The sequence below is a fragment of the Cyprinus carpio genome, chromosome A18, assembly GCF_018340385.1.
Source record: "Cyprinus carpio isolate SPL01 chromosome A18, ASM1834038v1, whole genome shotgun sequence".
Lineage (NCBI taxonomy): Eukaryota > Metazoa > Chordata > Actinopteri > Cypriniformes > Cyprinidae > Cyprinus > Cyprinus carpio.
The window spans coordinates 29,025,182-29,043,122 of NC_056589.1; the positions used below are offsets into that span (position 1 = coordinate 29,025,182).

At 40.1% G+C, this 17,941-nt stretch overlaps 1 protein-coding gene and 1 pseudogene across 3 annotated transcripts in view; one reads left to right on the forward strand and one right to left on the reverse strand.

Moving 5' to 3' along the window:
* On the reverse strand, positions 1–15,777 carry LOC109063739 (annotated as a pseudogene).
* Positions 13,646–17,941, forward strand: part of LOC109063740 (protein mono-ADP-ribosyltransferase PARP6) — a 27,554-nt gene continuing 23,258 nt past the window's right edge. The window contains exons 1-3 of one of the 3 annotated variants that reach the window (XM_042775746.1): positions 13,646–13,765; positions 14,810–14,874; positions 17,530–17,798. The gene's annotated coding sequence lies outside the window, so the exon portion shown is untranslated. The remainder of the gene's footprint in view (positions 13,766–14,809; positions 14,875–17,529; positions 17,799–17,941) is intronic. The other 2 variants (XM_042775747.1, XM_042775745.1) reach the window with 2 other exon arrangements.

Consider the following 17,941-nt stretch of genomic DNA (forward strand, 5'->3'; position numbering starts at 1 on the left):
CAGGTGCTCATCTGCTTTATTAATTCAGTCTTCAATAATACAACACTTCAGTATGACACTATAGTTGACTCGTACAGTTATAAAGTACATCTTGCACCCTAGCGACACAAAGCAGGTAGATCTGAACACACACACACACTCACACACTCATTCAGGAGCAGCAGAGACAGACGTGTGTGTCGTGAGGGGAAGAACAGGAGAGATGGATGCTGGGAATGTGACCGCGGCTGCTCATTCAGTATTCATCTCTCAGAAACTCCACCGTTCTCTTACTCCACTAAAACAAAGAAACGAGCCGGATGCAGACATCCCAACGTTAACATTTCAAAAAATAATATATATAGCACATTGGTCGCCTCGCCCCCAAATCAAATGATCTCATGGACAAGTGCAACACAGAATGTAACATCATAAGGAGTGTGAACACAAATAAAGCACACGACAGACTAACACTAGAGTTACAGTAGGTTTCGTGTTTGTTCAAGGGCAGAGGTGTTCGCTTGGTGCTCACGCCCCGTCCGTGCTTCACCGGGACACACAGCTCTGCTTACACGAGCGTGAGGTTATACTCGAGACTGAAAAGGAAATGAAAGTAGTGAGAACAAAACGTCTAAGTGATGATGGTCCACAGGCCTGTGGGAGGAGCCAGGCTCGTGACGGTGATGATGATGATGATGATGGTCTGCTGGAGTTGGGAGGGATGGGATGAAGGGAAGGGAGTGCTGCGGTCGAGTCCAGCTTTACTGCACTGGGACGACGCGCATGGTGTTGGTGTAACCGGACCCTGGACGCCAGCCGGTCAGGACGATCACCACATCACCGGGCTTGAAGAACCCACGAGCCTTACCTGAGAGAGACCAGAACCACCGTGATCACAGGTGTGCTCATGCATTCACACGTTTGTGCAGATTTATCCATCATTATAATTATTTTAGTTTAGCGTGCATTAGTATTAAGTTGTGGCGTTATTGTCTCATTTGCATTTAAAACAGCCAATCAGCTGCAGTGTAATATAACCGATTGTAGCTACGCTCACTGTTCCTCGTGAAATAAAGCAAAACATTTAACTTGAGTGTGAACCGTATGGAAATATATACTCCAATATCTTCTGCCTTAACATGCGAAAATCTCAATTTAAAGTTGTCATGATAAAAGTTTAATATTAACAGGTTATTTTACATATTCTGTGCATCAAAGCTACTTTTAAAAAGCCTCTTGATGAATGTTTACTTATTTACATATAATCAGCTGAAGAAAAAAAAGCATTAGTAGCATTAATAATAACTAACATCGAGCAATGCGTTTCTTATAGTATTTTTTATATTTAATGTCTTCGTTAACTTGAGTTGATAAAAACCACAAGTTTATTGTTCATGTTCTGTGCATTAAATACTGACATTAACTTTTGATTTTAATAATGTATTATGATATGTAGAAATTAAGATTAATAAAAGCTTTATAATAATGAGTTGATGTTAATGTAGAATGTGAACAAATAGAAGCTTACTTTAACGAGCTACCAACATTTTTATAAGACCTGTTATGAATAATCAGTATTATGAGTGTGCGCCGGTCTTCCGCCTCGGTGTCTTACCGACATCCATGGCAAAATTGACCCTCAGGTCCACATCCTCGGCCCAGACGTCGTTGGAGGGTTTGTTGTAGAGCACGGGGAAGATGCCGCGGTACAGATGAGCCTGACGGGCCGTCTGCTCGTTACGGGTCACGGCGATGATCGGGGCACGCGGGCGGTAACGAGAGATCAGATGAGCAGACCTGGACAGTCACACAACAGTATTAGAAGCTGCCAAGTTGTGATGGAGAATGTTCTAACACCTTCTGAGGAGTTTTTTTTTATTCTGTAAAACTCAGAACTAATAGATAAGATGGTCAAGTATACCAGAATCTACCGACACCTTAAACCCATGTGACTAAATCAAACTACTGACAGAACCCTAAAGTTAATACTTCACTTGATTCTGCTCTTCACCGTCCAAACACACTCACACTCAGAGCCGTTCAGGGAAAAAAGGGTCAACTGAGAATATTAATTGAAATTATTCTGCTGCTCTACAGTCAACATACAGAAATGAAACATATTGCTTTTTCACGGAAACGGTGAAAAACTATACACGATGTTAATAACAAGGGATGCACCGATCATGATTTTTCATGGCCGATTCCGATACCGATTTCCAATTTTTTTTTTCTTCTTTTAGAACCAAACAAGAAAGGAAAGTGTGCATAAACAAGATGTTTATTTTGTATTTAATAGGCCAAACTGGCTTTTGGCTATTGAAAACAATAACCATCTGAAATTAACGGCAGTGACTGCTCAGTAAGTAGCCTACATTCAATACAAAGCTTTTGTTTTTGAATGGGGTTGAAACTACATAGAACTGGCCTTAAATGAAAAGAGTAACTGTAACCATGTGAAATTAAAGGCAATAACTGCATAGTTCTAAAATCCAAACGACACAATCAACACACATTCAAGATGATGTTTAATCAGCATTCAGTATTTGTTTTAGTTTTAAAATTTGGTTTAAAAAAAAAAAAAAAAAAGGTCTTTACCAGTGAGACTAAAAAGTATGCTATATGAATAAATTATTCCAAAATGTTAAAATCAAATAATGTTGGTGCGAATAAAACAAAGATGCAAAGTGTTTCATTCTTCCAATTAAAAAAAAAAAAAAAAATTATGGTAATGATTCATATCTATAGTTTTTACTTGAGCCAATGAAAAATAAATAACTGTTGGCTCAAGTTAAAAAACATATAGATGTGAATCATTACCATAATTTTTTTTTTTTTTTAATTGGACGAATGAAACACTTTTTCTTCAGTGTGCTACAGCAGGTGAATTTTAAATCAAATTAAGTCGATGTAATTTAAAGGTAAAATAAAAATAATCATCCTACACAGAACTGATGTTTACTTCTGGCTTCTCAAACGTGTATGCAAGTTCTACTTTACAAAAAAATAAAAAAAGAATTCAGTGTTGTCACAGTTTAGTCCGTTTTGTTTCTCATCCAACTAGGGATATGCCGGTATCAAATTTTCATGTTGCGATTAATTGATCATGTTTTACCACGGTATGCGGTATTATCACGGTATTGAAATTAAGTTTTAAAAATGTGGTCATAATACAGTATAACAGGTTAAATAACTTTTTTCTTATAACAAAAATAACTGAACATTTAAATACAATAAAGCAATACAAAAAATATTATTTACAGTTAAAAATTTTACACCGATTAAAGTGCAAAAGAACTTTAAAAGACCCATATATATCACTTTACAATAAGACCTCATTAGTTAACCTTAGTTAATGCATTAACATTCACAATGAGCAATAGCTACATTTGCTACAGAAGTTATTAATCTTTGTTAAAAAATACAAGTCTTAGCTCATGTTAGCTCATTAAATAACACAGCTGCAACTTTCGATTTTAACAATGTGTTATTAAATATTGTAATACCTAAGATTAATGAATGTTCAGAAGAATTTTTCATTGGCAGTTTGTTAACTAATGAACCCTAATGTAAAGTGTGAATGAACAATAAAGAATCAAAACACTTTCAAACAATATCTAGGACATGTTATAGTCCAGATTAAAATGGAAAAAAAATGTATGGAAATATATAAATATTATTTTAGATTATTTAAATGTTTAGAAAGTAGCAGCTGCTTTTATTTATGGGGTTTCCAGGGTAAGGGCTGCATTTTCTGCAGTTTAGCGCCATCTGCTGTCAGAGAGTGAATGTGCTTTCATTCAGCGTGTCTCTCACGTGTTTCTCCATGTGCTTCTCGTGCGTGCTTGTTTACATAAGGGTTCACATGCGTCTTTAAAGCAGCATACAACGTTGTTGTGGATTTTTGACCAGTTGATGGGAAAAAGTATTCTTAAAATGCATTTCAAATTCTGAATAATTTGTAATATATAATTATTCTCGGTATTTGGAAGTGCCCACGATAACAATATTGTGCACATTCATTACCGCGATATATCGCAATACCGAATACCGGCACAAGTCTACATCCAACACACGAGAAGTTGAGCTGAACAATGTCTAGTACGCTTGTGCAGGTCGCAGACAGGTACAGTACGCTCGCGCAGCTTCAGCGAGCACAGGAAAGGCTCTTATTTTGTGCAGTAGGCTGTTCTCTTCCTGCTATCTGTGCCTCAGATTGCCGATCGTGTATTTTAAGCAAAAACCGTCCGGTTCCGATTTATGGCCGGTCAACCGGTGCATCCCTATTAATAACCACTCTAGAGCGGAAGAAACACACAAATCCAAAAATACACATACATTTCAACGTATTTACTTGTTTAGCAAGGATGCATTAAATTGATCAAAAGTGACAGTAAAGATTTCTATTTCAAATAAATGCTGTTCTTCTGAACTTTCTGTTCATCTTTGAATCCTGAAAAATAAAATTTGTAATATTATAAAATAAAATATTGTGCAGCACAACTGTTTTCAACATTGATAATAATCAGAAATGTTTCTCGAGCAGCAAATCATCATATTAGAATGATTTCTGAAGATCATGTGACACTGAAGACTGGAGTAATGATGATGACAATACAGCTGCGCATCACAGAACCGTTATTTTAATTGTAATATTTCACATTTTTACTGTATTTTTGATCAAATAAATGCAGTCTCGGTGAGCGGAAGACAAAAACGCAGTGGCCAAACTTTTCAGTGACCCTTTTTCTTACCTGTCCCACACCTGAGGCCCCTCCCCTCTTACCTGCCGGTCTTGCTGAGCACGATAATGGCGCTGGCGCAGCATTTGAAGGAAGACTCGACGGCGCCCACAGCTACAGCATCTGAAGGGTCGCGGGTCAGAAGGGTGGAGCGCCGCAGCTCCTCAAACAGCTGCCTGTGGAACATGGCTGCCTCTGCCTCGCGGGCGATCTGACAGCGCCGCCCGGTGGAGGGAGGGGGAAGCGTTACACAATCATACTGTCAATCACTCAGACAGAGAGAAACACAGAGAGACGCGTGCACCAGAATGCTTACGCTAGTGCTCTAATGTGTTTTTTTTTTTAAGTCCTTGTGATTTTTGAATTCAATGCGATATTAAATTCTAAAGAATGAATTTTTAGGACTACAGGTGCCTTTGGTCTCTCTCATTTCTCTCTCTCTCTCTTCCAGTCCTCTCCTGTCCCTGCTCTTCCTACTCCCTGACCGTGACGGATCTGGTTTTCCACATCTCTTCCGTGCCGCCTGCCTACCTGCCGGACCCAGTGAGGACTATAAAAGCAGAGGCCAGGATTTTAAAGGAAGCCTCCACAGCCCCGACGGCGATGGCCTCTGCGGGGTCGGTGGAGGGGGGCAAACAGCGCCGCAGGTCCTCAAACACCTGATGGTGGAACATAGCCGCCTCTGCCTCGCGAGCGATCTGAAGCAGCCGGCGTGTGATATAACAAGAGGAACACAGCAGAGAGAGACAGAGAGGGGAGATACGCACATCCATGAGAGAAGAAGAAGGGATGAACAGATCAAGAGTAAGAAGAGAGAAAAAAAACAAGGAGAGGGGAAATTAGTGCAGGTGTTAGTTGAAGGGAAAAGGTTAGTAGAAGAAAAAACAAAATGAATATTAAAACACATCCAGACTCATAAACGCAAATTAATCACAGCTAACCCACTACTATTAAATCAATGGGTATTATTTTAAACATGGTCATCAATAAAACTGTGACCAGTGAAGTGTAAGTGATTTGTGACGATATCGTGGTTAAAGAAACCCGTATCATGCAAAAGCATGAAGGAGTGAACGGAGAGGAAAGGCTGAGCACGTCACGAAGACATCAAGCATGCAGGTTTTCCGAAAGCGTCGAGCTCACTCAGACGAAAAAAAAAAAAAAAAAACAGCTTCAAGTAAATGTGTGTGTGTTAAAGCCGTGGTAAATATTTCCAACTTCAGAAGTGTCTGGGCATGTTTACTCAAACATGCCAACCTTGAGCACGTGAATAGATTTAACAGGCTCTTCAAGAACTGGCAGAACGTTTAAGAGACTGTTAAAAAGCTGTTGTCTGTAACTGACCCTGACACAACTCCAGCTAGTGAAGGCAAAACACATGCGTATGAGAGAATGAAAGTCGTGAAGGATGCTGTGGCACTGAAGAAATATTACGGGGTCCAAAATTTTGAAATAAATTTTTACAAAATTATTTTGTAATTTGAAAACAAATTGCTTGTATATTAAAATGTTTAATAAATGTATAAATAACATTTCAGATTCTGTTATTTATATATATATATATATATATATATATATATATATATATATATATATATATATATATATATATATATATATATTATATATATATATATATATATATATATATATATTTATTTTTTTTTAATTCCACTCAGTTTTACACAATTCTATTCAATTAAAAAAAAAAATGCAGTTACAGACTCCACTCTATATAAATCAAGTGCTTTAACAAAAACACAAGCCTCTCATTTCTGCTTTTAAATGTCTAAATACAATTTATCTTGTGTTTTTACAAAGACGCTGTTCATCCTTGAGATCCTAAGTTACCCGTAATATTCCTTTGGAAATTCCTTTTAGTGTTTTGTTTAACATGAGTAAGTTATGAGTGAAAACATGAGGAATGTCTCAGATACTAGAGTGTTTAGTTGTCTATCAGTGTGTGTCAGTAGGGGGCGCTCTCACCATGTGCTGGGTGCGTACGGCCTCCAGAGGATAGTCTGAGTTTTTGGTTTTTTATCTGTGTGTGTTGGTGTGGGGTGCTTCCAGAACGGCGTTGGCCACATCGCTGCCCTCGGCACGTGTAGGGCGAGGCTTCTTGATCATGCTCTCCAACATCTACAAACACGCAAGACAATTAAATACTACAGAAGAATGCATTATGGGCTTTTTTCTAGTTTAGATGCATTTTCTGGAGAATGCATGTTAATGTGTGCTCGTATCTCAGCATTGCTGACCTGTGTGGCACAGATGATTGGCTTTCCTGCTTTGTTGCAGCGACCAATCATCATCTTCTGGGCCAGGAACACCTTTTCTGTGGGGATTTCGATACCCAGGTCTCCTCGAGCGACCATGATGCCATCGCTGGCCTCCATGATCTCATCAAACCTGGAGATGCATTCAAACCCAAATCATTTTTAATCACACATCTGATACTACATATTGAGTTTGTGGGTGGGTTCACCAGGTGTCATCCGCTCACCTGCGCACACCCTCGTGGTTCTCCAGCTTGCTGATGATCTTGATGTTCTTGCCCTTCTCTCCGAGCACCTTACGCACCTCGTGCACATCAGACGCCTTGCGGATGAAGGAGGCAAAGATCATGTCGACTCCCATCTCCACGCCGAACTGCAGGTCCTTGACGTCTTTCTCTGACACGGCGGGCAGGTCGACTGCGGCACCCGGCAGATTGACACCCTTCTTACTTCCCAGAGTTCCTCCATTCTCGATTTCACACACCAGATAGTCCGAGCCTGAGAAAGAGTCAGATATTATTCATCAAGCAGAAAAAGATGATTCTGCCCATTACATGGTGTCCACATAAGAAGGAACCAGCGTTGTCACATTCACTTGAACGGACTAATGAGCTGTAAATGCAACACTGTGCTTCAGCAACAGAAGCAAAATAGTAGAAGCATCAAAATGATTTATCACAGGGTTTCTGCAGGTTTTGTGAGGGTAAATTTTATGACCAAGTAAAGACAATTTAAGGAATAAATGGAAGGAGACACAAAAGTGAGTGAGTTTATGATTAAAACAAGAACAAATATGCCAACATGATAGGAAAAATTTTCTTTTCAAAAGGTTATTTACAAATTGTTCACCATTGACAGATATTTTGTAAACACTTCGACTTCTTATCTTCATTTTGCATCTCAAGTAAATTTATCTTGATTTAAGGATGTTTACATGTTTGTACTCTTTTTGAAATGCATGCAACATCTGTGACCCTGCAGCACAAAACCAGTCTTAAGTCTCTGGGGTATATTTGTAGTAAAAGCAAAAAATACATTGTATGTGTCAAAATTATAGATTTTTTTTTTATGCCAAAAATCATTATGATATTAAATAAAGATCATGTTCCATGAAGATATTTTGTAAATTTCCTACCATAAATATATCAAAATTAAATTTTTGATTAGTAATATGCATTGCTAAGAACTTCATTTGAACAACTTTTAAGATGATTTTCTCAGTATTTTAATTTTTTTCCTCCCTCAGATTCCAGATTTTCAAATAGTTGTATCTCAGACAAATATTGTCCTCCTAACAAACCATACATCAATGGAGAGATTATTTATTCAGCTTTCAGATGATGCATAAATCTCAATTTCGAAAAATTTACCTTATGACTGGTTTTGTGCTCCAGGGACACATTTAATGTCATGATGTCATAACATCATGCTGCTGATTTAAGACCTTAATCCGTAGAAGGGCAATTAAGACCCGCAGAAACCCTGTTTCTAATTTATTTTATTACCGCGGAAAATCCGTCACTCACCGATCTCCAGGACCTGGAGAGAAATGAGTCCATCATCAATATAGACCTTGCTGCCCACTTCAACCACCTTGGTGATGTTCTTGTAGTCCAGCCAGAGTGTGTTCTCATCGCAGTTCTCCATGAAAGAGTCGTCCAAGGTCACTTTGATCTTATTTCCCTTCTTCAGCTCGACCTCAGCCGTGCCGCTCTGGAACAGACAGACAGATGCATATTTTCACTATTAAAACAAATGCCAAAAGTAAACGTTCTTGTAGTCTCAAAGACAAAAATTTTTAACATTTCTGTAGAACCAGAGTGCTGTGCATCCGTCACTATTAATCTCCGCACTAATAACAGATTATTTAGTAGCATACACTGATCTTGCACCAGCGGATCAGTCTTTGTAATGAATAAACTCACTCCTTTAATGAGTCCGGTTCGGATTTCTGGTCCCTTGGTGTCCAGAGCGATCCCCACTGGTCTGTACTGGATGCTGCCCGACTCGAAGCTGGCACAAGCTTCACGTACATTTTTAATAGTTTCACCGTGATACTGTAAAACAGAAGAAATCAGAGATTAACCCTTTAACTGTCACCCCCATTTTTTAAAATAGGCATTAAAGTGCACTATCCAAACTTAAATTGTTGTATTTTATGAACACTTTGGAATATAGACCTAAGGTTGGTCTCTTTTTAAAGAAGTAAATTAGCAGATTTTGGCAAAAGTGGATTTTTTTCAAAAAATTAAAGTGTCAAAAAGTTATAGAAGTTTAAATGTACTGTAAATAAAATGCGCTATTTTTTTTATTTATTATAAATATTTTACATAACAGGTTTTACTCTAAAATTGGCATAAAATTAAAGCCTTGTGTCTAAATAAGTTATGTTCCAAATTTGAAGTTGATATGAAATTGAATTTAGGTTCCTGTGAGAGTTTATTTAGGGCGTTATACCACAAACAGCCACTGGGAGCCATCAAAACTACTCTGAATTTTGTTTAATGAATTTTTCCCTAGATTTCTCTGTCTGTTTTACTTCAATACTCAAAATAACCACCAAATATGGAATCCTGAGACTCAGACCTTTCCAATGATATGTTTGTTGCCAAGATTATAACAAGTTTTGATTCTAAAAGACCGTAATGCATTTTGTAATATGACACTTGACTCCGCCCACTAAGGGGGAGGAGACCGCCATAAGATTTTAAAGTACCATTTCCATGGTAACGCGATGTCCGATTTCAAAATGATTTTCACAGGATGAATCTTGGGCTCCTAAGCTTTCAAATGATATATAATTTATTATGATTACTAAAAGATTTTATAGAGAAAAAGGACAACAAAACAAGAGCGCCAAGCGTCCCACAGGTGGGACGGTGACAGTTAATGGGTTAATAAAGCGAAGAAACACTGAAATTTCCATAAATGGAGATGTGTGTGTAACAGCTGATGTTAAGTGCTCTTAAATGTCTCAAGGCAGTACGATTGTTACCTGACAGCACAGGTTACGTCATTCTTATACATTCTGTGAACAAGCTCAATCACACGCAGACATGCAACGGTCAAGGTGTGTGTCTAGACTAGCAAAGCACAACACACACACTCGTGCACAAATGAATAGACACTTATGTGCGTGCAGTGTGTGATAAGACAGGACACAAAGTCCATCTGTTAGAGTCTGATCCACTGACCATGCAGAGGAAGTCTGTGGTAATAAACCAGGTTAGACGAGTTTCTTTGATCCATGACGTTAGTGCGCTTGTACAGATGTAGTACTAGTCACAATCTAGTCACTTTCGTTTCAGTAGCTGCTTCTGTTTGAGCTGAATTTTCAAGCTGCAGCTCATGTCATGAACTTGCAGAACTGTGATTATGAAGCTCAGCTCATAGCCAGCGGCTCCTGTATGAACTATTAGTGTGCAGTAAAACCTCCACCCTTTATACTGTAGAAACACGATAAGCTCTCCACTGGGAGGGAACTGATAAAGTATTTATAATAGCCTCAATGTAGATTAAGTTACACACACACTCTCTCTCTCGGTGGCCTTTGACCCCGACTGAATGCTTTAGCTGTTCTTTCAGCCCACAAACCTGAAGCTGTGAGCTACAGAGACGTTCAGATGGACAGTTTTAGCATCGTTTCTGGTAGAGGATACTGCATAACTAATGCTGGATAGATATGAGGATCAGAGAGAGAGAGAGAAGAGGAAGACAAGCACGAAAGTGTGTAAATAATGAAGTATGTACCTCGTGTGAGCCGTGAGAGAAGTTGAGGCGGGCGATGTTCATGCCAGACTTGATCATCTCCTTCAGCGTTTCCACAGAGCGAGAGGCCGGTCCTGTGATCACATGACACACAACGCACCTTCACTTACTGCTTCCTCTGAACGAAGACTATTTTAACTTGGTATGCGTTTTCTAAACATCCCGTGTCTGTCACTACATGGAAACAATTCTATAAAGATACAGGACAATGACAAACGGGGGGAGTTTGGGAAACCAGTCTCACTCATCAGACAGGACCTGGAGTAATTAAACACCTAAATGACATACAATCCACCAGAGGATTGCTGAACTGTGATTATAGAAGCTAATGTGTTATATTTCTGCTGTTTGAAAGTGTGGCAGTAACAGCTTGTGGAAGAGTCGATCCAGCTGTGTGTGTGTGTGTGTGTGTGTGTGTGTGTGTGTGTGTGTGTGTGTGTGTTTGTGTACACATGTTTTGTGTTTGTCTGACCGATGGTGCAGATGATTCCAGTGTTGCGGGCGATGGTGGGCTCAGAGTCGATGTCCAGCAGACACAAGTGCTCCAGGAAGGTGTCGGCCATGGCAGCGTTGAGCTGCTGCGTCTGGATGAAGGCAGAGCCCATATCTTGAACTTTAGTGTGGGGCATCGTGGGTAATATCCTACAGAGAGAGAGAGAGAGAGAGAGAGAGAGAGAGACCAATGAAATAACATCCACATGATCAACTGACCAGTCAGATGTCTAGCGTGTTTATGTATCTTATAATGGACAGAGAGACAACAAATGATTGAAAACTAGAGTACATATTTAACACAGCAGACTGTAGTTATTAACCCTGATTTAAACTCAACAGCATAAACAGTGAGCGGATCTTTGCAGGGAGCCTGAAGTCATAAAAGTCAAACGCATTTTGCTGAGAATTTAGAGTCAGATAAATTTAGCTAAAGAGCTATCCTCACGCCAGCTCCTCTGAACGTGTCTGTGTGTGTGTGTGTGTGTGTGTGGTAAAGTTGTGGCAAAAAGGAATGTTTCCATGTTATGCAACAGACTCCAACACTCAGAAATATGACAATATTAACAATCGAATATAAGACTTCTCTTAGCTCTGTAAGCAGACAGGAAATCTAGAATGTGACCTTCGCATTCAGAAACGTACGTCTGATGTGTTTTAGTGGTTTCGGCTTTGGCTCACAGAGGGTTTCAGGTTTGTTGACGTGAAAGTTGTTTTCTGAACTCACACGTGCACCAGTGTACTGCATCAGAGTCTATGTAGAGATGTATTGATGCACCCTCGATAAAAATGTGCGACGATTCAAGTCGGTTGAGATGTTAAATGAATCAAAAGGAGTGGGGGTTCTGGCTATATGACTGTATATCTGAGGGGAACTGACTTGTCTTCAGAAAAGTTTAGATGGTATTCAAATAGCAGCCTATTTTATTACGAGGCATGTTTAAGCTAATGCTGGGTGAAGATCAAACACGGTAAGACAATGAATCTTTGTGATCATACACTGACATGTCTTTATGGTCATTGAAGTCAGACAGCACTAATCAAACACACACACACACACACACACACACACACACACTTTGTGCATGAGCTGACCTGGATTTTGTATCTTAAGGCGGACTCTACTAAAGCTCAATTTAAAACAGAGATAATCCACCTGACACAGCCTGAAGCGCAGGAAAGTCAATGTGATGATGACATCCAGCCAATTACAGCTCTGTTGGCACACGCACATAAAATCATGATCGTGTCAGACTGAACTGTGAATTACTTTCGAAACCAAATCAGATGCATTCAACAATGTGCAAACAGTCATCCATCTACTTTAAATATTCTCACAGGAAAGTGAACCCAGTTTGACCACAGTTTGGCAGCAGGATGGTTTTGGCGAGGCTCTCGTTAACCTAATAAAACCCCGCTGCACTGATGCCACGGTGGGCTGTCGTACGTGAGCAGATGCACGTCACAGGGAACACACTCACACACTCTTCCTCACGTAGGCATGTGATGACTAAGACAGGCAGAGTGGAAAATCCAGTGAGCCACACACACACTCATAGTGAGAGACGGGCTTATTCAACTTCCTGATACTACAGGAAATGATGCAAACTGTGGTTTGTGTAACTAATGAGATGATGATGCTACATGCAGCATGGCGAACACACCTGTTGTCAGTCCTGGTATTAATTGCTTTATGTTATCTATGTGGCTCAACAGAAGCATCTGATGCTAACAAGGACACTGAAGGTCAATATTAGTCAGGAATGTCTTGTTATTACAGGCTCGTTTTATAACCACACTCCCTGCTTTATCTCCATTTTTTCCCAGCTATGAAATCCCAGCCTTGTTCTCAGAGCTCAGTGAACAGGAAGAATCCATACAGCAACACCCTAGCAACCAGTAACACCCTAAAAATCACAGTCGACTCGAGTTAATCTGTTTGTTCTGTCGTGACGTAAGCCAAAAAGGTTTGCAGGTCCAAGTCTCGACTCGTTCCAGCTGAGAATACCATCTCAATTCGTCTCTTTGGCCATCTGAGATTGCAGAAAGGTTAGGATGATGATTTTTCAGTGTTGCTAGGACCCAAAAACGGTGGCTTGTGACGACAGACTTAAAAAGCAGATGGACCTGGTTTAGTCTAACAAAGCCTAGTTCCTTCACTCATCAGAAACAGTGGCCCTGAACCACCTGGAGGCCATTCGGCTCGGGGAAATAAGGCACTGTGTGTCTGTAAGCCTCTTAATAAGACTCCAAGAAAACATTAGTTCGTAAACACATTGCTTAGTTGTGGACCGGCTACCAAAGGTTGTAAACAGCACAGTGTTTACTGTAGATCACATTACAAAGCTGGGCTAAAATAGGAAAGGGATGCCATGCCATAAGAAGCACTGGACTAGCTGGGATTGAACCAGTATGAAACGCGTCAAGCGTTGTGTGGAGGTCTGCAGGACTCATATCTACTGCAGTCCATGAAGCCAAACGGGGGTTTTACCGCAGCAAAGAGCGACTGAGGTGAGTCTGTTCTCTTTACTCGATGATTCAGAGCGGTGACTAATATCTGTGCACTGGGACGTCCCTGGTGAGGTCTGTGAAAGGCCGGTTTGTGTCACTGCAGAGCTGTGGGCGTCTGTTTCACTGGACTCTTCTACTGGTTTAGCGGAAGCTTTGACATTCTGGCGTAACTCAAAAAGAGTGTTACACAAAACATTCCCATTTTGCATCAACACACACACTCACTCCAGAACTGAGAACGGCTTCCCTGAAAGAGTGTGAGAGTTTGATGAAGCACATGTTGAAACATCTAAGTGCCAGCGGTGTTTATAATTAAGCTAATTTGCAATGCACACATGTATCAAGCTATTCAGGGCTGAGCACAAATCAAATGTGCTACATTTCAACTCAATTCACAGGATGTTTGGAATTCGAATGACAGTAAGAGCAATAATTTAGTTAAGTCCTCTTCCAACCTTGTTCATAAATTAATTTAACACAGAAAATGTAATTGAAAATATATATATATATATATATAAATGTATATTTCCGTAGAAGGCATTTCAAACATGATAATATAATTTCTGGGAATAGACCATATGGTATTTATGAATAGATGAAATGTATTATTAGGTTGGCTTGGTAATACTAGACTCTTAAAATTGCAATTCAGCTTTCTACCCCAATTGAAATTCATAAACTGTGCCAAATTTGCACTTTTGGCATTGAAGCTCTCCTATTTAACACTGCTTAGGATCAGCATAAATGCATTTACACAACAGTTTCAGCTGTGCTATGTAAGCTTGTTTCACGACAAGGTAGAAAAAGTCATTGCAACTTATTCATAATTACAGCAGGCCTAGAGTTTATATCTCACAGTTCTGCGTTTTTTCTTGCAAATCTCAGAATCGTGAGATAAAAGGTTGCAATTACCTTTTTAGTTTGTGTTAGAATCAAAAACAGAGTTGTGAGAGGTAAACTCAGGCATGATTTAGTGTAGCTGGATTTTGAGCTGCGTAGATGCCTTTGGAAATGTAAAAAGCTCTCCATTTCTTTCTGATGCAGTTGCCATAAATCAAGAAGGCTGAGAAGAACCAGATTTTAAAATCTGACAACGCACAAATGTCAAGGTATGTGATTGCAAGACAAACACACAAAATTATCCAGATCCTCCCTCGCATAAACACGATGCAGCATCATAATCATCACCTATCAATGAAGTGCGCGCGCCCACGCGGCGAGAGCAAGCATCAGATGCCCGCGGGGGCGCGACTCTGAGTCAGTACCAGTACCATCACTGCGCTTAATAAAAGGGTGATAACTTCACAGTGCACTCCGTGTTAATGCAGATATCAAGGCATGCGTTCAGCGCGTTCACAGCCGGTTTGAAGATCAAACTAGTTTTGAAGATCTGGTCTAGTCATGCTCGGGGAGAGAATGTGGCGGATGCGCTGCGGGTCACGTCCCGCCTCTGCGTCACAGTCTCCGCCGGCGAGGCGCGCACACGTGAGCCTCTGATTCGAATGAATTCAAAAAAAAAAAAGGACGGTTTGCGGTTACAGTTACAAACGATGGTGAACGTCAAGAGACGGTTAATCAGCATAAAACAGTGAAATCTACACTTAAATACCTTAAGTGTGATGTAAACGTAGTGAAAATGAACTTTTGATAAACTAAATCCTCAAGTAGCACAAAAACGCTTAAAAATGATCAGCGGGGTGAGGAAACACTGAGGGAATATAACCCAAACCTGCGCTATTTTATGACAGCAGCTGCTCTGACGAACGAAATCTTTGCTAGAGCTGTACATAATAACATTGCTAATGAAAAATATAACTATGAGGTAGTTTTTTGGTAAGTGTCGCTCTGAAGATAGCGTTAACGGTACTCACCTGCGTCTGATGACAGTCGGCCGTGACTGATGCGCTCCGGATCGAGAGCTCTAGGTGATCCGCCAAACCGACCGGGAACTACTTCCGTCAAACGCACACGCGGATTGATATCTATGACGTCAAACTATAAAAATGTCACTATATCGTTTTTTATTTCCAGCAGTGTTTGATTATAACATTCCAGAGAGAGATCTCTAAACATTTATTTGCGGTTCGTCCATGAAAGAGAAGTCCACAAAGCTTTAAAGGTTTGATAAACAAAGCCGAGCTTCCTGATGGGGGATTATGTAACGCGAATGAGGGAAGTGGAACGATCCAATCAGAGCGCGAGACACGGCACGGTGCCTGAGCAGCACGCACGAGGAGATCACGTGACAGGAGGATGCTGTGCGCAGTGCGCGGCTGTTAAACTACAAATGAATGACAAAGTTCTTGTTGATAATATAAAATGCTTGTTTAAATAACGCAGTGGACGTGTTGCCCATATAAATCTATTCGACTGTGTGTGTATGCATAGATAACACACTGCGAAGACGTGTATGTACTTCCGCGTTAATCCATCCTAATGGTTGAGACGCACGTAGCATCAGCATTCATCTTTTAACTCTTTAATGAGCAAACTTGGAGAAGATTTTATGTTGCATTCGCATATATAGATTCCATTAGCGATGTAAGGCCACTAAACATACTATAATCACGAAATGAACATGTTTATATAACAAATGCCACTTACTAAACGAGTACCATATGGTAGTAATATGCCTTTTCTGTACACATACCATGTTTTTGAACACGTGCCATAATAAAACCTTGTTCTGTTCTGCGATACTATGTTTATTTGACGCGCATTTGTGCATGCACTTTGCTTTTGACTGATGCATTATGGAGAAAAAAAATCATTTCTTTGCCGAATACATTTAGTAAAGTCATTCAAAGCTGTCTGGTAAAATGAATCAGGTATTGCCTTTTGATACCATCACTGTACACTGGTACTGGCACTGGTTCGTGACATGCAATTTTAATATAAAGTGATGATTTACATGAATAACTGCATTTGTGCTCTTGGAGATATTCATACAGCAGTTGTTGCACTCGTTAGACAGCGCCCTCTAGTGTGCACACACTGTCACCAATGACAGTGAAAACATGTTTCTTCTGAATGATCTGAATGTTCACAAAATCATATGCATCGGCCTTTCATCCTGGGATTGATTCTCAGAACCGATAGCAACCTCTGCATTTAATTGCAAACAAAATAATCTGTAAACTAACTAAACATCCACGTATTATTGGAGGTTTATTGTTCATCTGCTGCATGCTTCACTGGCATTATAGGTGCATAACAGATTTTATTTGCAGTTTGCACACTAAATTGTTGTGGTCACTGACAAGCAGGCACAGATGCATAGATTTGGATTGAGCTTAAAATATTCATTTACAACATATCAACACGAAATTTGTTGAAATTGTAAAGAGAGGGAAAATCGGATACCAGTTATATATTAAGCATGCAGAATAACGAGGTCACGTGACATCAGTGTAGCATACAAGCTTTTTAAACTGTCCAGTCATAGTATTTCTCCACCTGGTGGTCACAGGTGGAGGTGTTTCATTTGTGTGGGATTTTTGTTAATATTAAGGCCTCTGCAAAAAAAATGCACCAGTTTTGAAAACAATCCCCGTGCAGCACTTCAAAACTGTACGTTAACCTCCACAACACCGACGCTCAGACTAAAATAAAGGGTTTATAGGAAACTCTGGCCATAATTGAGAACTAGCAGGATTGAACCTGACAGTATTAAACAGGACGAGGATGCATCAGCAGCATTTCATGTTCTGGACTAGTGTTGGTTACTGTTTGACTGCACTGACCGTCTGCACGTCTGTGTCCAGGTGAAGGTGTGTGAACTCACCTGCTCTCCACGACGGCCCCGCCGCTGCTGCTGCTCCCGCTGCCCATGCTGACCGCTGCTCACTGACCGCTGCTCACCTGCTGCGTGTCCTTGTGCCTCTCGCCCAAACCTGGCAGTGGTCAAATCCCATCGTAAATCCCATTGATGCTCTCTGGATTGGCTGTCAACTGCAACAGAGTTCTGGACAGTGTCTCAAACTGTGCTCAGATGTGCAATGACAACAAAGACTGCATTCTAAAATCAGACATCGTAATATGATCCTCATTAACTTTAAAGCTCTGTGTTCTATACTGACTCTGGGCCTGTTTCTGTTTTTCAAAGGAATTTTTAGAGCAACATCTGAGATAAATTCGATACTCCGTTGATAAAGTTTAAGTCTCCTGAGAAATGAA